Source organism: Natator depressus, chromosome 24 (assembly GCF_965152275.1).
Source record: "Natator depressus isolate rNatDep1 chromosome 24, rNatDep2.hap1, whole genome shotgun sequence".
NCBI classification, from domain to species: domain Eukaryota; kingdom Metazoa; phylum Chordata; order Testudines; family Cheloniidae; genus Natator; species Natator depressus.
In genome coordinates this window covers 4,711,699-4,727,976 of record NC_134257.1, presented here as the reverse complement: position 1 = coordinate 4,727,976, position 16,278 = coordinate 4,711,699, and the positions used below count along the sequence as shown (strand labels likewise).

General features: G+C 46.3%; 1 long non-coding RNA gene across 16 annotated transcripts in view; it reads left to right on the top strand.

Moving 5' to 3' along the window:
- Window positions 1-13,670, top strand: part of LOC141977386 (uncharacterized) — an 87,248-nt gene extending 73,578 nt beyond the window's left edge. For all 16 annotated transcript variants that reach the window (XR_012636218.1, XR_012636219.1, XR_012636216.1 and 13 more), the window contains 3 exons: window positions 6,114-6,197; window positions 12,707-12,878; window positions 13,309-13,670. This is a non-coding gene — a long non-coding RNA (uncharacterized LOC141977386). The remainder of the gene's footprint in view (window positions 1-6,113; window positions 6,198-12,706; window positions 12,879-13,308) is intronic.
- The last annotated feature ends 2,608 nt before the right edge of the window (window positions 13,671-16,278 follow it).

Here is a 16,278-nt window from a genome sequence, read left to right as displayed (position 1 = left end):
CAATCCCGGTAGGTTAGTAGCAGAGCCAAGGTTCTGGGTCTCATTCCATTGCCCTGCCTGCAACCGCCAAAGGAGAATTCCATCTCCATTTGAAAAGGAGGACTTGTGGCACCTTAGAGACTAACAAATTTATTAGAGCATAAGCTTTTGTGAGCTACAGCTCACTTCATTGGATGCATAATGAAGCTCACGAAAGCTTATGCTCTAATAAATTTGTTAGTCTCTAAGGTGCCACAAGTCCTCCTTTTCTTTTTGTGGATATAGAGTAACACGGCTGCTACTCTGAAATCTCCTTTTGAGATTGGGTGCGGAGAGGCACCATTTTGCTTGGACTCTGTGTGGTTCAGCCATCCAATGTCCACAAGGATCTTAGTTGTACGTTTAACTCTAATTGATGGCATCTGTGACTGCTGTGTCGTGTCCCCTCCCCCCCAACACCACTGAAGGGCAGCAATTTAGTTACTGACTAAAGCGGTTTTACCATCGGGGATCCAGTGTTTAGCTGAGTCTGAATGTTGACCATGCAATGAATTTCTATACCGTTGTTAACGTTATTTATTGAGCACCAGTGTGTACCGTGCCTGAAAATATTATATACTTAACAGTAGCACTCAGTGCGTGCTAGGTGCTTTCCAGGCTCTCAAGAAGGAGCCATCTCTGCTCAAAGGTGCTCACAATCAGAGGATGGATGGGCTAGCAGAAGGAAGTTGGGGGAAGGGGAATGATAGGCAATTTAGATCCAAGTAAACTTGATTCACCATGGGCAGGGGGGATAGATGTGGATCTTCAAGAGAGACTTGAATGTGGATGGGGAAGGGGATAGAGCTGATTGAAAATCCTCCAAAATTTTCCACGGAAATTGTTGAGTTTTCAGCCAGATACTTGAAACCCAAAAGGTTCCATCCCAAAAATTCAAAAGCTGAAAGATTTCAGCTGAAAATCACCAAGATTTCAGCTAAAAACTCGAAGACCAAAAGATTTCAGCCAATACCAGAAAAAGCTTTTGGTTTTCAGCCAAAATCTGGTGTTCGGCAGAAAGATTTTTTGACAAGAAACAAAACTTCCTGTGGGAAGCAGATGCTGTCTGTCAAAACCCAATTTTGACAATTTTCCTTCCATAAACCGTTTTGATGGAAAAATTTTGCCTCACCCTACTAGGGGACCTTGTGGATGAGCTCGGGGGGGTCGTACCGTGCTTACAGGGTTGTGCAAAACAAGGCAGGAAGGTGACGGTATGGAAATCTGACTAATGGGCTGATGAGGTTGGGAGCATTGCTGGGACAAAGGTGGGGTGGGGGGAGCAAAGCAGAGATTGACTGGGGAGGATCAGTAAGGAGGGGGCAGAGCTTTGACAATGGTGCAAAGATTAAATTTGACGGGATATCAGCTGGGAAGCCAATGAAGGGGGCACGAGGTCCTTTTTTCATTTCTAGCTGGAATTCAAAGTCCTAATCTACAAGACCCTTGTTGGGTTGGTTCCAGGTTACATCAGAACACCTCTCTGAGAAGGCTTTTCTCCTGCTCAAGGCATTTCCCCCCCCTTCCCACTGAGCAAAATAAGAGACAGAAGTAGAAGGGGGGAAAATGTATTCTACATTGGGAATGTGGGAAAACCAAGAAAGTTTAGCTTCCTTCCTGGGACGCGATTATCCACCTTCAGTTGTTCAATGTTGAGATGCCCCAATTCCAGGAACCTTAAAAGTATGAAGGATAGATGCTGCATTTGGCAGGTGTTGAGGATGCATGCTATGGATGGATGTCATGGGCTGAGGGATGGAACGGTAGATGCTAGGGATGGAAGGATGCAGGGGGGATATACTGGGGAGGGGAGAGTGAGCGAGAGAGCAGAAGCTACTATTGGATGGATTGAGGTGCACATGGCAAGACTCTGTAACTATGGTCCCCTTCTCCGTCTTGCCATTCCCGTTGTTTGTCTTAAACAATTGGATTATGAGGGTTCCAGGACAGGCCTAATTCTCCCTACTGTTTGTACAGTACCTAGCACAATGGGGCTCCGTGATCCTGACCGAGGACCTCGTAGGGTCCACCATGACCATTCCAAGTGATACCTGTTAGGTGGCTGGAGAGATCCCAGGCACTTGAGTAGGCCTCTTCTTTCACTAGGTGCAGCAACAGAGACGCGAACGCTGATGGAGCTGGGAGGAGGAAGGTGGGGGCTCGTTGGTGGGAAAAGAGGGTAGGGGAAAGAAAGAAGCATTTCTCTTTGGAAAACATTCATGCCACCAAGTTCCGAGCACCCGGACCCCCTGCATTCGGTGCCAGCCAGAATCCAGGGAGTGGGGGCAGGGTGCCGCTCTGTAGCTGCCGTGTAATTTATGATATGAGAGGCCGCCATTGTCTGGGCCCATCCTGTATTTTTCTTAGGGCTCTGCCTCTCTTCCCAGACCCCTGCTGCGCTCCTGCTACTGTACGGTTGCTATGTGACACGCTCCCTATGCCGTCGCTATGCGGGGAATGGCTGGGGAGGGGTGACGACTGCCGCTAGACCCATCTGGATCCTGAGGCCTACCTCCCAACAGACTAGCCCGAACTTGGCCCCCGTGACGCCCAGAGGGCCTGGGAATGGGTCTTTGCCTCCCCTCAAGTTCATGGCCAAGGGAGGTCAGTTGACAAGGCGGGGGGGGGGGGGAGTTGGGCATTTGACTCAATTCTCCCTTCTCCATAGCCATTCAGCTCTGTCGGTGTCCCCGCTGCATATTGATCCATCCGTCCCTTTCTCCCGCTGACATGTGCGCACATAAATAAATTACCCCCACCGCGTGAGTGTGGAACAATCTGTCCCCTAAACTCTATTCAGCTCCAGACAGGCCCCATTATTCCCCCGATTAAAGCCGCCGGAGTACTTTGCAAGGGATACTGTTACTCTGTCAAACTGTAAATAAGACCCTAAAAATAAAGAGAGCTAGCGAGCGAGAGGAGAGAAAAGCTAGACTAATGCCTGCTGCTAGGGAAACCGAATGAATCCCTAATGACCGCTGTGTACAAACTGCAAATAATGAAGCAAAGCTGACAAACGGACCCTGGTCTGTTTTTGATGAGCTGTTTGTTATGGGATTCTCAGTGAGATCCTAGTTTTAGAGCAGCAACGTTGCCAGCAGGGACTTGGTCTTCTGCATTTCTCTTCCCCTTGCCCTTTTTTCACCTCTTCATCTGGACAAAAAAAAGGGGGGGCACTCCTGTAAACTTCCTGCCTTCCGCTCCCCACAGTGGCTGAGGTGGGATCTTAACCAATTTCCTTCTACCCCACCACTACTAAATTGCCCCCAATCAGGTCTCAGCCCTTGCTTCAGGCTCAAATCAGGAGAGCGCTTAAGCACCTGCTTAACTTTCTGCATGTGCTTAAGTCTCATAATGTCCTTGGGATTTACACCCATGCTGAAATGCTGCCCCCAATCAGGGTGTCCTGCCTCAGTCAGGGACTGTGGGGAAGAATCATGCTGTCTGGTGCTGACTCTGGATTTTTTTTGGCTGATGTGGGCTCATGGCAAAATGGCTGTCAATTGTTACCCTAGAATGACCTGCACAATAGACAGCCCTGAATATTTCGCTTGTCCTCTGATATTTTTGTCATTGTTAGGTGCTCTCTTGCTGATGGTTCCATCCTCTTTCTTGATGCTTGGCTGATGTCTTGTTCACATGCTCAGGGTCTAACTAACCACCAGATTTGGGGTTGGGAAGAAATTTTCTTCCCTGTCAGATAGGCAAGGATCTTGGGGTGGTTTTTTGTGTTTTGTTTTTTTTCTTTCTGGGCACTCCCCAAGGGGAGTGAAGCACCTAAATACCTTTGAGGATCTGGATCTATGGATCTCTAATGTCACAGATCCCCATTCCAGATCACTGTTACATTTGGGAAGACAAAGACCCTGGGAATAGTTTTAATTTTCAGTATAATTAAAAAAATATATTTTAGTGTGAATTTATAGTGAGATCAATTGACCCATTTTGAGCAGTAGGAGGGTCTAGTCTAGTGCAGTGGTTCTCAGACTTTCCCACACCCCTCTGCCTTTTAGCTGGGATCTAACCAGATCTGCCAACCTAATTAGTGATTGTGCTTAAGATAACTGACCAGGAGTTAGGAGAGCTAGTTCTCCTCCCAGCTATGCTGTAGGTGATTTGAGGTGGATTGCATTACAAAATGTGCCCTGTTACAAAAGGCCTTTTGCATATAAATAATTTTCTTTCTCCCTGGCTCAGTTTTCCCCATCTGCAAAATGGGGAGACTTACCTCACAGTGGATGAATTTGTTCATGTGTGAAACCATCCTTGGCTCTGCAGGTGCTAGAGAAAAGGCAAAGTGGTATTAGAGGGACTCGACTTTGGTGCAGTTTTGAACCTCTTCTAGATTCCAGTGGTGGTTGGAGATGGGTGTTTTGTTTTGGGTCCATCTTGGATTGTTGTATAATGCACAAGCTGTTTGCCTCCCCCTCCCAAATGCCCCCCACACAGAGAAAAGCTGCTGGCCCATTAGGAGGATGGCCCATATTCTGCTCATCAGCTTCAGCGAAAGACCTCAGAGGATTTTTCTTCTCCAGCTACTGCCCCATCAAAGCCCTGGAGTACCGACCCACTAGATGACTTGCCAAAGACAATTAAGGGAAACTTGGGCTAGCTCTGGGAATTGGAACCCGGTTCTCCAAGGTCCTAAAGGAGTGTCTGACCCAAAAGTGCATCCTTCATAAGGACATAAGATCAGTCATGTTGCGTCAGACCAACGGTCCATCTAGCCCAGTATCCTGTCTCTGACTGTGGCCGGTGCTATATGCTTCTTGCAGTCATAGAATCATAGAATATCAGGGTTGGAAGGGACCCCAGAAGGTCATCTAGTCCAACCCCCTGCTCGAAGCAGGACCAATTCCCAGTTAAATCATCCCAGCCAGGGCTTTGTCAAGCCTGACCTTAAAAACCTCTAAGGAAGGAGATTCTACCACCTCCCTAGGTAACGCATTCCAGTGTTTCACCACCCTCTTAGTGAAAAAGTTTTTCCTAATATCCAATCTAAACCTCCCCCATTGCAACTTGAGACCATTACTCCTCGTTCTGTCATCTGCTACCATTGAGTCCCAGGTTTAGGGAAACCCAGAGCATGAGGTTGCATACCTGACCATTTTGGCTAATAGCTATTGAGAGAGAAGTTAATGGAGGATGGATTAAATTTTTTTTTAACTCGTTTATATTACTACTCTGGATGCCGACCCACTGTGGATAGCTCCCTGAGCCAAACTGGGTGGAGTGATGTGGCCTGGACTCAGCTGGAGCTTGTTCGCAAACAGCACAGGGCAAGGTGCAAAGAGGCTTTGAACCAGAGCAGTGTGCTCACTCGAGGGAAGGGCAAATTGATTTCTGCAGAGAGCTGAAAAATTTGAGTGGCCCTAATGACCCTTGCTTGAAAAAGTCCCTTTGACTTAAAATGCCGTGCGCAATTCATTACATTGCCCTAGACCTTGTGCTGTCATCTACCCCAAAGCAAAGTGGGTGTGGAATGTTGCCTATTCTCGTTCAATAGCTTATTGCGCTCACTTTGCACTCGTGCAAATGAAGCGTGCAAGGCACAGGACAACAGGAATCAGGCCCCCAGGCTGATGCACGGTGACTGACCTAAGGTAAAATCCCAATGAAGATAAGGCAGTTTGTAGCTTTTATATGAGTCAGCAAGTCAAGATGAATCCTTTGCATCCCCATAGTCTTTACCTTGACCTGCTAACTGGAGTGACTCTGCAGTTCTTTTGGAAATTTAAGTGCTTGAAATCTAGAGAGAAACCTCTCCTGGTGAGATTTTTTCAGTCTGGTGTCCAAATACCAGGGTTTGATTCTCCTCTCACTTAAACTGGTTTCATATCAGTGTAAAGGCATTGACTTAAATGGAGCCGCTCTGGATTTACACTGGTGTGAGATGGGAGTCAGGCTCCTTACTACGTAGTAATTTTTGTATTTATAGTGCTGGATTCTGATTTCATTCACACCAATGTAAATTAGGACTAACTCCATAGCTGCCAGTATAAATCTAATGTAAATGAGAAGTGTTTCATGCCCATAAAGTAATAAAACTGTACAACCATCCTCTGAGATACATCACTATTACCCTAATTTTACAGATGGGGAAACTGAGGCACAGAGAGGGGACTACACTTGCTCAAGACTCATGGCGGATCCTGGGATAAAACCTGCCTTCCACTCCTGTAAGTCTGTCTGCTAGACCTCATTGCCTGTCTAAACAACTAGCCAGAGTCACAGCTGCTGTAAATGTCTGGTGCTGTGCTGACATAATCGTAGTTACACCCGTTTACACCACCCAGTGACCTGGTCCGCAGTAACTTTTTGAGATCAGCCCGTTTCGGCTTGCTTCTGAGAACGTGCTGACCATTTTCAGGCCGTTCTGGAAGGGGGGGATCTTCTCTGGAGCTACACTGCGCAGAGCCGGCCCACTTCCAATGCAGCCCCTTAGCACTCCGTCTTGTGGCCCTGCGTGTCACGTTGGGTTGTGCTGATGTCCGCTGAGTGTGACTTAACATGCCGTGAGCAAATCTGTGCCAGCAGCGTGGCTTCCGTGCGAGGGACAGTGTGTTCCTTTGTGCTGTTCCTCCTTTAACCCGCTCTGAACATGTCACCTGGCAGTTAGGGCGGATGATGGGCACAGCTGCACATTGAAACTGTTGCAAATCGCTTTGAGAGGAGGAATGTAGGGGAAGCGTTAGCATGTGCTTAGTCAGCCCAAATGCGACTGCTTAATTTGTGCCAGGGCTGAGCCCTGGCACCTCTAGGCTTGCTGATCTGTTATGAAGGTAAAGAAAATTGCTTGAACCCCCAGCACCTCTTTCATTACAAATTAAGCCTTGCCAAACTCGCCAGTGGGGATGGATGGGGAGGGGGGGGCAGTACACTGATACAGAGGGCCAAGGCCCAATACTTCAAACCATCTGCAGGCTAAACGCCCATGGACAGCGCTGGGAGTTCTGTGTGTTCAGGGCTTACAGGAACTGAAGTAGCTCGAAAGCTTGTCGCTTTCACCGAGAGAGGCTGGTTGAATAAAAGAGATGACCTCCACCCACCATGTCACTCTTAGGAGCTTTTCCCCAGCTCGGCCATTGACCTGCTGTGTGACTTCAGGCAAGTCACTTTCCCCTTTCTGTGCCTCAGTTTACCTCTCCGTGGAACCTCTCTTTCCCTTGTATGGGACTTTTGACAATTTTAACCTTAATTGTTAAATGACTTAGACTTTGTTTATATGCACAAGTTGTCACTTTAACCATTCCAGTACAGTGAAAGCAATGCAACCCCCACATAGCATGGCTGCAGCTATATAGGTGTACAAATGCTTAAACGAATACGGCTATTCCTATAGGGGAAGGGGAATACGGGTATATCGATATTAAAAAAAAAAAAATCACATTCTTACCTGATATAGTTATACTGGGACAAAAATCTGAGCAGAAGCTAGGCCTAAATTCTGTTGAAAATGGAATTTATAAGAACTTTACAAACACTTAGCCTGATTCTGTTCCACTTCCCCTTAAGAAGTCATTAATGTCTCGAATACCTGATTGTACTGACCATTCAGGTAGCTAGATGCTTGGAACTGCACCTGTGATTGACTGAGACCTGCACAATTCATTGTTCTTGCAAAACCTGGGACTCCTTTAAAAAATCCAGCCCTACAATTCCACAGTTGGTCTGAGGGAAGAGTTCATTTGTTTTTTCTGAATGAATCCACCCTTTGGTTTACGGACGATCAATTTTCCCCCAGTGTGTTTCTTTGGAAGGATACTTTTTTCTTTTGTTTTGTTTTCTGTCTGAAATGCCTCATGACTTGAAAGAGCCATTCGTAGGACAATCCTTAAGCTTCGTGGCATGTGCAGAATTTCAAGCAGCAGCACGTAGCTTCAAATTTCCCCTTTTATTTTTGAAGTAGCATTTCGTTATTTGCTCGGGAGAGAACTCCTAGTGGCAGCAAAGAAAATCCAGAGGAGCAAACTAGATAAAATGCTGATGTTGCCCTGTATAACCCACTTCTCCATGAGCCAAGACACTGTGTAGCAGTGTTTCCAACTTTTATGATCCCTGTGCTTTTCTTAAAGTCCCAGCTCCTGGAGTCAGATGAGTAGGTGAAAAATCTCAGCTTCTGGTAGTTGTTTTTTAAAAGTAAGTTTCTAGCCCTTGTGGTTGCAAAGAAGATGCGACCCCTGAAGGCTCCAGCACCGGACAGCAAGTAAAAAGAACCTTTAAAATCTCATGATTTGAAGGCCAGTCTCAGGATTTCTTGGGGCCTGGCTCATAATAGCTGAATGCTTGGAGTTGGTGCTATGCATCCAAAAATGAAGACCCAGCATCCACTCTTCTTTTATTATTAAGATGGCAAACTGAGGCCCTAACCCAGATCAGGGCTCCATTGTGTTAGTCTCGGTCCAAGCACACATACACAAATGCAGAGTGTCAGTGGCCTGTTATCCTTATAATCTAAGGCCCTGATCCTGGAGAGACTTGTACATGTGGTTAACTTTCTTCACTGTGAATAGTCCCATTGAAATCACATGGGTAATGTTCAGTACCAGGTGCAGGTCTTTGCTGGATCAGGGCCTAAATTGGTAGCATGGGAAGGAAGGGCACATCTCCGTTTTTTGTAGACTGTGGAGGGAAGCATAGGGAGACCCGGGGGGGAGGGGGAGGGGACAGATTTTCAAAGTATTTTGCCACTTAACCATGCAGATGCAATTTTGAAAGCTCTTATGCAAATTAGGTGCCTAATGCCTATCGATATCAATGTGTCATTCAGCTCCTAAATGCCTTTGAAAATCTAGCCCTGAGGCCTAGATCCATGAAAGGACTTAGATGGCTGACTTCAAGAGAGGGTTAGAAACATAAGAACTGGCACACTGGGTCAGTCCATCTAGCCCAGTATCCTGTCTTCCCGCTTCTGGCAAACAGAGGCTAGGGACACCATCCCTGCCCATTCTGGCTAATAGCCATTGATGGACATGTCCTCCATGAACTTACCGAGTTCTTTTTTGAACCCTGTTATAGTCTTGGCCTTCACAACATCCTCTGGCAAGGAGTTCCACAGGTTGACTGTGCGTTGCGTGAAGAAATACTTCCTTTTGTTTGTTTTAAACCTGCTGCCTATTCATTTCATTGGGTGGCCCCTAGTTCGTGTGTCAGGAGAAGAAGTAAATGACACCTCCTTATTCACTTTCTCCACAACCAGTCATGATTTCATAGACCTCTATCATATCCCTCCTTGGCCCTCTCTTTTCCAAGCTGAAAAGTCCCTGTTATTAATCTCTCCTCGGATGGAAGCCATTCCGTACCCCTCATCATATTTGTTGCCCTTTTTCTGTACCTTTTCCAAATCCAATGCATCTTTTTTGAGATGGGGTGACCACATCTGCACGCAGTATTCCAGATGTGGGTGCACCATGGAGTTGTTATATAGCAGAGCTCGATGACAAACTCCCTGAGAGGAGCAGGGCTTGGGTCACATCCCTCTCTTCAGCTGCTCCCCTTGGCTAGCTTAGGCAGAGCCTGGTGTAACATGCTGGATTTTGAGGCTCCCCTTCTGAAGCTCCCCTCACTCCCTAGGGAGCCTGGGCCCTGAGCTCAGGGCTTGTGGATTCCACTGGGTGGCAAGACGTCTCAAAGTTAGAGGCTGTGATTTTCAGCATGGCAACACCCAGGTTCCTTTGTGGGTTTGGGCATGAGGGACTTTCCCCAGGAAATGTGTAGGGAGGTGAGAGATTGACCCCTGACCCCCAAAGCCCAATCCAGCAGTTTAACAACAAGGCTACCCTTCCTTTTAAGGGCCTGGCCTTTTTCTATGCTTAGGGTTAGTGTCTTTTACTGGGATCCGTTTCTATTTGCAACATCCTGTTTCAAAAAAAGAGTCCTGACAGTGGCTAAATCAAAGGGGGACCCCCAGCGAATACACACATACCAGGCAGTCATCGGGGAGCTTGCCCGGGCAAATGATTCCTTTTTGTTACAACCCCCTTTTTAAAGCAGGTTGAAATACCTCCCTGCTGTTTCATGGGAGAGCAGGTAAGCCATTTATTTGAATAAACAGGTACATGCCATGCATCACAACCACACCTGCAAAGCCCAGCCATAGCATTACACCAGAGGACTCGGGGGTTGATGTTCCATATTCCATAAAGTAGAGTAATTAAGAATTACTAGTTGCGATGACTTCAAACAGAGCGACTCCAGGAAATAACCCCCTTCTTTATAATTAGTGGGATTTCCTCTGCATCAAATGGAGGATTGATATATATTTTTTTTAATCTGCTCACATGCTTTTCATTTGGGTGCTCAACTAACTCGTACCAGCTGCTTCCACCCCCTGCTCCTTCCGCTAAAGCCCTCACAAAGGAGATTTCAGGGAGGCATGACCTGGGCTGAAGTCTAGGATTTTCTATTTTGCTTTGTGTAACTTTTTAAAAAAGTCCACAAAATAATAATAAAAAAAATCCGCATTGCCCAGGTCAAAATGCTTGCATTCTCCCAACTGTACGCCCTCTGAACGATCATTTCTAATGCATGTGCTATATGACCTGTCCACGGCCCTGCACTGTCCTACGTGCTAGTGTGGGACCCACAGGCTAAATTTTGCTGTCAGTGTAAATCTAGCGTACCCCTGTTAATGTCAGTGAATTTAATCCGTATTTGCCCCAGAGTAGCAGAGATCAGAATTTGAACTCTTGTCTGTAAACCATGTGGCAGTCAATTGCGTAAGCCATAAGACACAACAAAAGGACTGATGTGGGAAGAATTTGTTTACAGGGCTCTTGTCATAGAATCATAGAATATTAGGGTTGGAAGAGACCTCAGGAGGTCGTCTAGTCCAACCCCCTGCTCAAAGCAGGATCAACACCAACTAAATCATCAAGTAGATAAGGCTTTAAATGCAGGTTCTGATAACAGTTGTTTATCATTGGTGCTACAGAAGCAACCAAAAATCAGGTCCCCGTTGTGCAAGGTGCTAGAGTTGTGCAGAGAATGGAAATTGCTTTTCATGGAAGCTTTTGAGATTCTGATTAGGAACAAAACCTACAAATTTCAAAATTCTTCACAAAATGGAAATTCTGGGGGAAAACATCACTTCAGGTCAATCAAAATGATTCATTTCTATTTTGACTTGAACAGATTGCATTGGATCTAATGATTAGACTATAATACAGAATTATTTTTTTAAAAGGCTAAACCAAAAGTTGTTTTGAAAGGGAAAAATCAAAACGTTTCCGGTTCAGTGTTGCCTGAATTATTTCCCCTCTTCTTTTTTTCCCCAACCTCAATGAAATTTCAATGGATTTGCTGCTGTTTTGCCAAGCATTCAGATTGCGACAGAACTGCATTGTCCAATGGAAAACAAGGCCCATTGACGATTTTCTGCCCGGCTCTTCTGAGAGCTGTATGTGCCCAAAGGAAACGGAGATGGTCTCTGCTCAATGCATTTACAAACTAGTTAGTCAAAGGATTATTCCCCCATTTTACAGAGGCCCAGAGACATTCAGTAACTTGTCCAAGGTCACAAAGTGACTCAGATGGAGCTGGGAACTGAACTCGCAGCTCCTCGGACCCTCCTGTGGAGTCAGTTTCTTAGGAAGAGTTTGTGAAGCAGCATGGGCCCGTGGACAATGCGGCAACTAGGAGACCTGGGTTCTGTTTCTGCCTCTTGCCTGCTGTGTGGTCTTGAGGAAGTTACTCCGTCGCTCTGTGCCTCAGTTTCCCCTCTCGCTCTTTGTCTGGCTCTATTTGGATTGTAAGCTCTTTGGGACAGGGCTGTCTTTCACTATGTATCTGCACAGTGCCCAGCACAATGGTGCCCCAGTGCTACTGTATTAGAAAACAATAGTAAGTGGAAACAGTGAATTTTAAGCCAATACATTATTTACTCTTAATATTCATAAAAGTCATTATTTATTCATATTCATAGAAAGCAAATTTTCTGTTTGGGCGGCAGACACCTGCTTCCAATTGGACTGGAACCACCACATGTGACCTCTGCATCCAATCAAAACAGCTGGACTATCAAGCTGTTACAATGAACCTCTCCAAAGCATGAGTTATTTGCAGGAAATTCTTGGGTGAAACCTTCCGAGAAAATTGCAGATAGAAAAAAGAGTGAAATGCAGGGAATAAATTCTTCACCCTGAGCCCGGCTCTGGTGGGAATGATCAGCGAGAGAGCACCAGGTCTCTGTGGCCGGATGCTGACCGTGGGCAAAGTGAGCACATGCCATATCCTCAGCTGGTGCCAACTGGAGTCGCTCCCAGTGACTTCGCCAGAGCTAAGCTTTCTCCCATAGTGCTGTCCTTGCAGCTGCAGTGGTCCTATGTGCCCAGGTGAAAGTCACGGTACTTCAGTGGCTGTGTGAGGGACCCGCTGGCTAAACAGTTCTTTCACTGTCCCTATGAACTGTGGAGAGGACCTTCAAGCCAGCTGTGCATAGGCTGGTGTGGAAGGCCAATATGGTTTGGCCAGCTGAGGCCATGTTTATATGACTCCAGTGGCCTTTGGACCCTGATAGGATGGGTGATCGTATGGTTAAAGCGCTGGGTTGGGACTCTTGTGATCTGGGTTGCATTCCTGCCCCCTGCCACTCCCTGTGTGATCTTGGGCAAGTCACTTAATCTTTCTGTGCCTCGGTTTCCCAGCTGTAAAACAGGGATAATAATTTTCCCACCCCTTGTCTATTTAGCTTTTCAGGGCAGGGATTGTCAAACAATGTGACTCTACAGCACAATGGTGGATGGTTTCACCCAGTAGCATGGAATAGCACTGTGGGAACAGCACAGGGCAAACCAACCACTCCGGTGTGTGCCCTAATATCCAGGCTTGGGGGATATTAGACTCCAGGCTGGAGTCCAGAGGTAGGTACATAGAGTTTAGTATGCCCATGGCATGCCTCTTCCCTGTCTGGAGTGGTGTCGAACACAGATTGTATAATTAGAGAGCCGGTGAATACGTAACTGTACAATTATGCAAATAATGATCAAAATCACTGTTTTCAGCAGAAATGCCTGAAGATCAAGACAGAAGCTTCATGCAACCTTAATTTAATCTGGTCCTGCAGGAGAGGGGAGGTCTAATATATGACCCAACCTCATGCCTGCCTTGGTTTAGCAAGGATGTGGGGCAGGGGAAGACCACAGTGCTTTTAGCATGTTAAGCAAGCCCTGCGGCATGGATGGATAAAGGGAAAAAATGATCTTGAGATCCCTTTAATCTATTGGTAAAGCATTTTAAAAAAAAATTGAAGTGTTGATATTTAGAGTGTTTTTGTCTCCTTCTGATTTGCAGGTGAAGGATGCAAGCCGGAAAGAAAGAATTTGATCATCAAAGAAATAAAGAGCAGCAAACTCCTAAAAACCTGGAAATCTGCGTTAATTGCTTCTGAATGTCTGTCTGAAAAATTATCAAATTGATGCCGTCGTGCTTTTTTTGACAGCCTGTCTGTTACATTTTTTTTTTTAAATATTCATGCACGGAAATCTAATTACTAGGCAAATTTAATGATAATGAAATGAAGGCACTTCAGCGGAAAGCGTGGGGACCCTGTTCATGTTTTCTCAGCCTCTGTCTTGTTCAGAATGTGGGTTGTGGTTTTTTTTACGACTGCCTTTCTTCTACTTAAAAAAATTGCCAAAAATAAAACGTGGATTGCTGAAAATGTTTGTGGCGTCTTCATTTAAAACGATGTGGCAATTACAAGGTGATTAGAGGAGTTTTCCAAAGATCAAATGAGACTAACCTGATCAGATCAGGCAGACGAAATATTAGTTTTGCATTAAGCTGGTTCTTAGAGGCCTCCACTGAGGTGTGGGCCTCCCCATAACAAGTGACAGGCTACCTGTCTTAGTTACTTCTATGGCCTCCATAGCACTTGAGTCCCCTTAGCATATTTATCTTTACAACTCCCTGGGAGGTAGGGCAGTTCTGTCAGCCTCATTGTACAGGTGGGAAAATAGAGGCACGGAGAAGCTAAGGCCCAGATTGTCAAAGGGATTTAGGTGCCTGACCCATTGAAATCAGCCAATGGGAGTTAGGCACCTAAATACCTTTAAAGAGCTGAACCATTGCCAAAAAGTCACACAAGAGGCCTGCAGCAGGGCTGGGCCTCGAATGCTGACCACCCAAGTCCAAGGCTAATTCCCTAACTACTGCCCCGTCCTTCCTCTCAGTCCCTGCCCCCCAGAGTGTCCATTCTAAAGCAGAGTGACAGGCAAAGGGGAAAACAGAGGCACACAGTGACTTCCCCCAAGGTTGCATCTCAGGTCAGTCGCCAAGCACAGGAGAGAGCCCATGTCTAGGGCCCTAACCACTGGGCCATGCTACCGCAATATACTATCATCTTAGCAACAGGGCTACTGGATGTATCTGTGACACGTTTTCTTTGGAAGGAGGAATCCTCCCTGATCCCATGGAGGTCCTGTGTTCAGAACCCCCTGGCTCCCCTGAAGTCCGATGGTACCAGCAGTAGTGCCGGTTGCATAATGCTTCATGGTAGCTTGAATCCTGACATGCAGGTTGGTTTGAGAATGAACACGGGGGGGACTTTATTCTGCTATTATCCCATGGTGCTCAACAAAGTCCTGTGGATTTTGATGAGTACAACACCTGTCGTTCCAAAGGATCCCAAAGTGTGTGTCTATATAGGAATCACTTTGCCCACTGCTGAAATTGCCTCATCCAGCTCAGGGGTGGAACCTGTCAGGCAGCCTGGTATAACAGCATCCTACAGTGATGTACAGCTGCTTAAATAAGGAAGGGACCTATGTGTGTATGCTTGAAAGCTTGTCTCTTTCCCCGACAGAAGCTGGTCCAATAAAATATATTACCTCCCCCACCTTGTCTTTCTAATATCCTGGGACCGACATGGCTAAAACTATACTGCCAACGACAGTGATTTCAATGGAAGTTACAAGCCTGAATGCCTTTGTGGATTTGGGTCTTACGAGACTGGGATAAGACAAACAGGACTGGGGTGTAAGACCCTTTTATGCTGCCTGAGTGGTCTAAAGGGGCCTCAGTGTAAATTAACATTTAGGTGCATGGAGTTCAGCTCCAGATCTGGGGTCTGGATTCAGGATTGTGGCTTAGACTCATTCCTACCTGTTGGCTAAGATTTGTGAACTTTCAGGGCAAGATTGGACCGACTTTCAGATGAACCCTGGGGAAGTTGGGAGGGAGGCTGGGGGATTTACAGTTTACCTAGGGAGCAGCTGGTAGCCCTAGGAGCAGCAGGCTGGTGCAGGGGGCTGGGTACTAGCGTAAGACTTTGGAGAGCTACGTTCAACTCCTGGCTCTGATACAGAGTGTATGATCTTGGCCAAGTCACTGAACCTCAGTTTTCCATCTGGACCACGGGGATTGTGGCACTCACATGGATAAATACACTCCAGCTTGTGTGGCGCTCAGATGTGATGGGGATAAGTGCTTGAGCTATCTAGACAGACACAACACTGGTTATGGTGAATAACCATGCAGAATTCAAAGGGTAGTGGGTGCAAAGACACATGAAGTTGCCATATGAACAGAAGCTGATGGATTTCAAGCAGCTCCGTATGCAGGGCCTTGCCTATATATCCAATATGGCAACATTCTTCCCTTAACACCCATGCTTGTAGTGACTGGAAACAAACACAAGCTCTAAAACAAGGGATATGGTGCTGAGACACAGAGTTGGGAGAGGGATTCAGATGAAAGTTTGAATGTGCTTTGGCTTGTGGGTACCGGTGTGGGCCAGCAATAGAGAACAGCACACACTGCAAAGTTTGCTCTAGATCCAAAACTCAGCTGCCTGGAGGGGCTCAGAGTGATGCTTATGTAGAACCAGCAGTGCGGAAAAGCGAGCTGATTGGCTTGATGGGCAGTCAATCACCCAGAGAGACAAAGGCGGGACTTCCCAGCAAAGAGTTCTGGGTAGGGAATCCCTTTATAAAATGCCCTAGCCTAGGGCTGGTAGTCAGAGTTGCTGGAGGAAGGAGACCTTGGAGTTCTGTGCTGGAAGATAGTCCTTGGTTGGTGTGTTTGTTTTTTAACTCAGTCTTGGTATGATATTTTTTTAAACTCTCCAGATTGCATCTTGCTACTCTAGTGGATAGTCTGGCTGTTGTAGTCTGCCACAGCCAGACTTCTTGTTGTGGGTCAGGCCCATCTCTGTTTAAATAATAAGCACAACAAATTGTAATTCAGCAGCAGAATTAGCATACAGACTAACACGGCTGCTACTCTGAAGCGTATCCACGAGTGAGTTTCTAGATCTTTAAA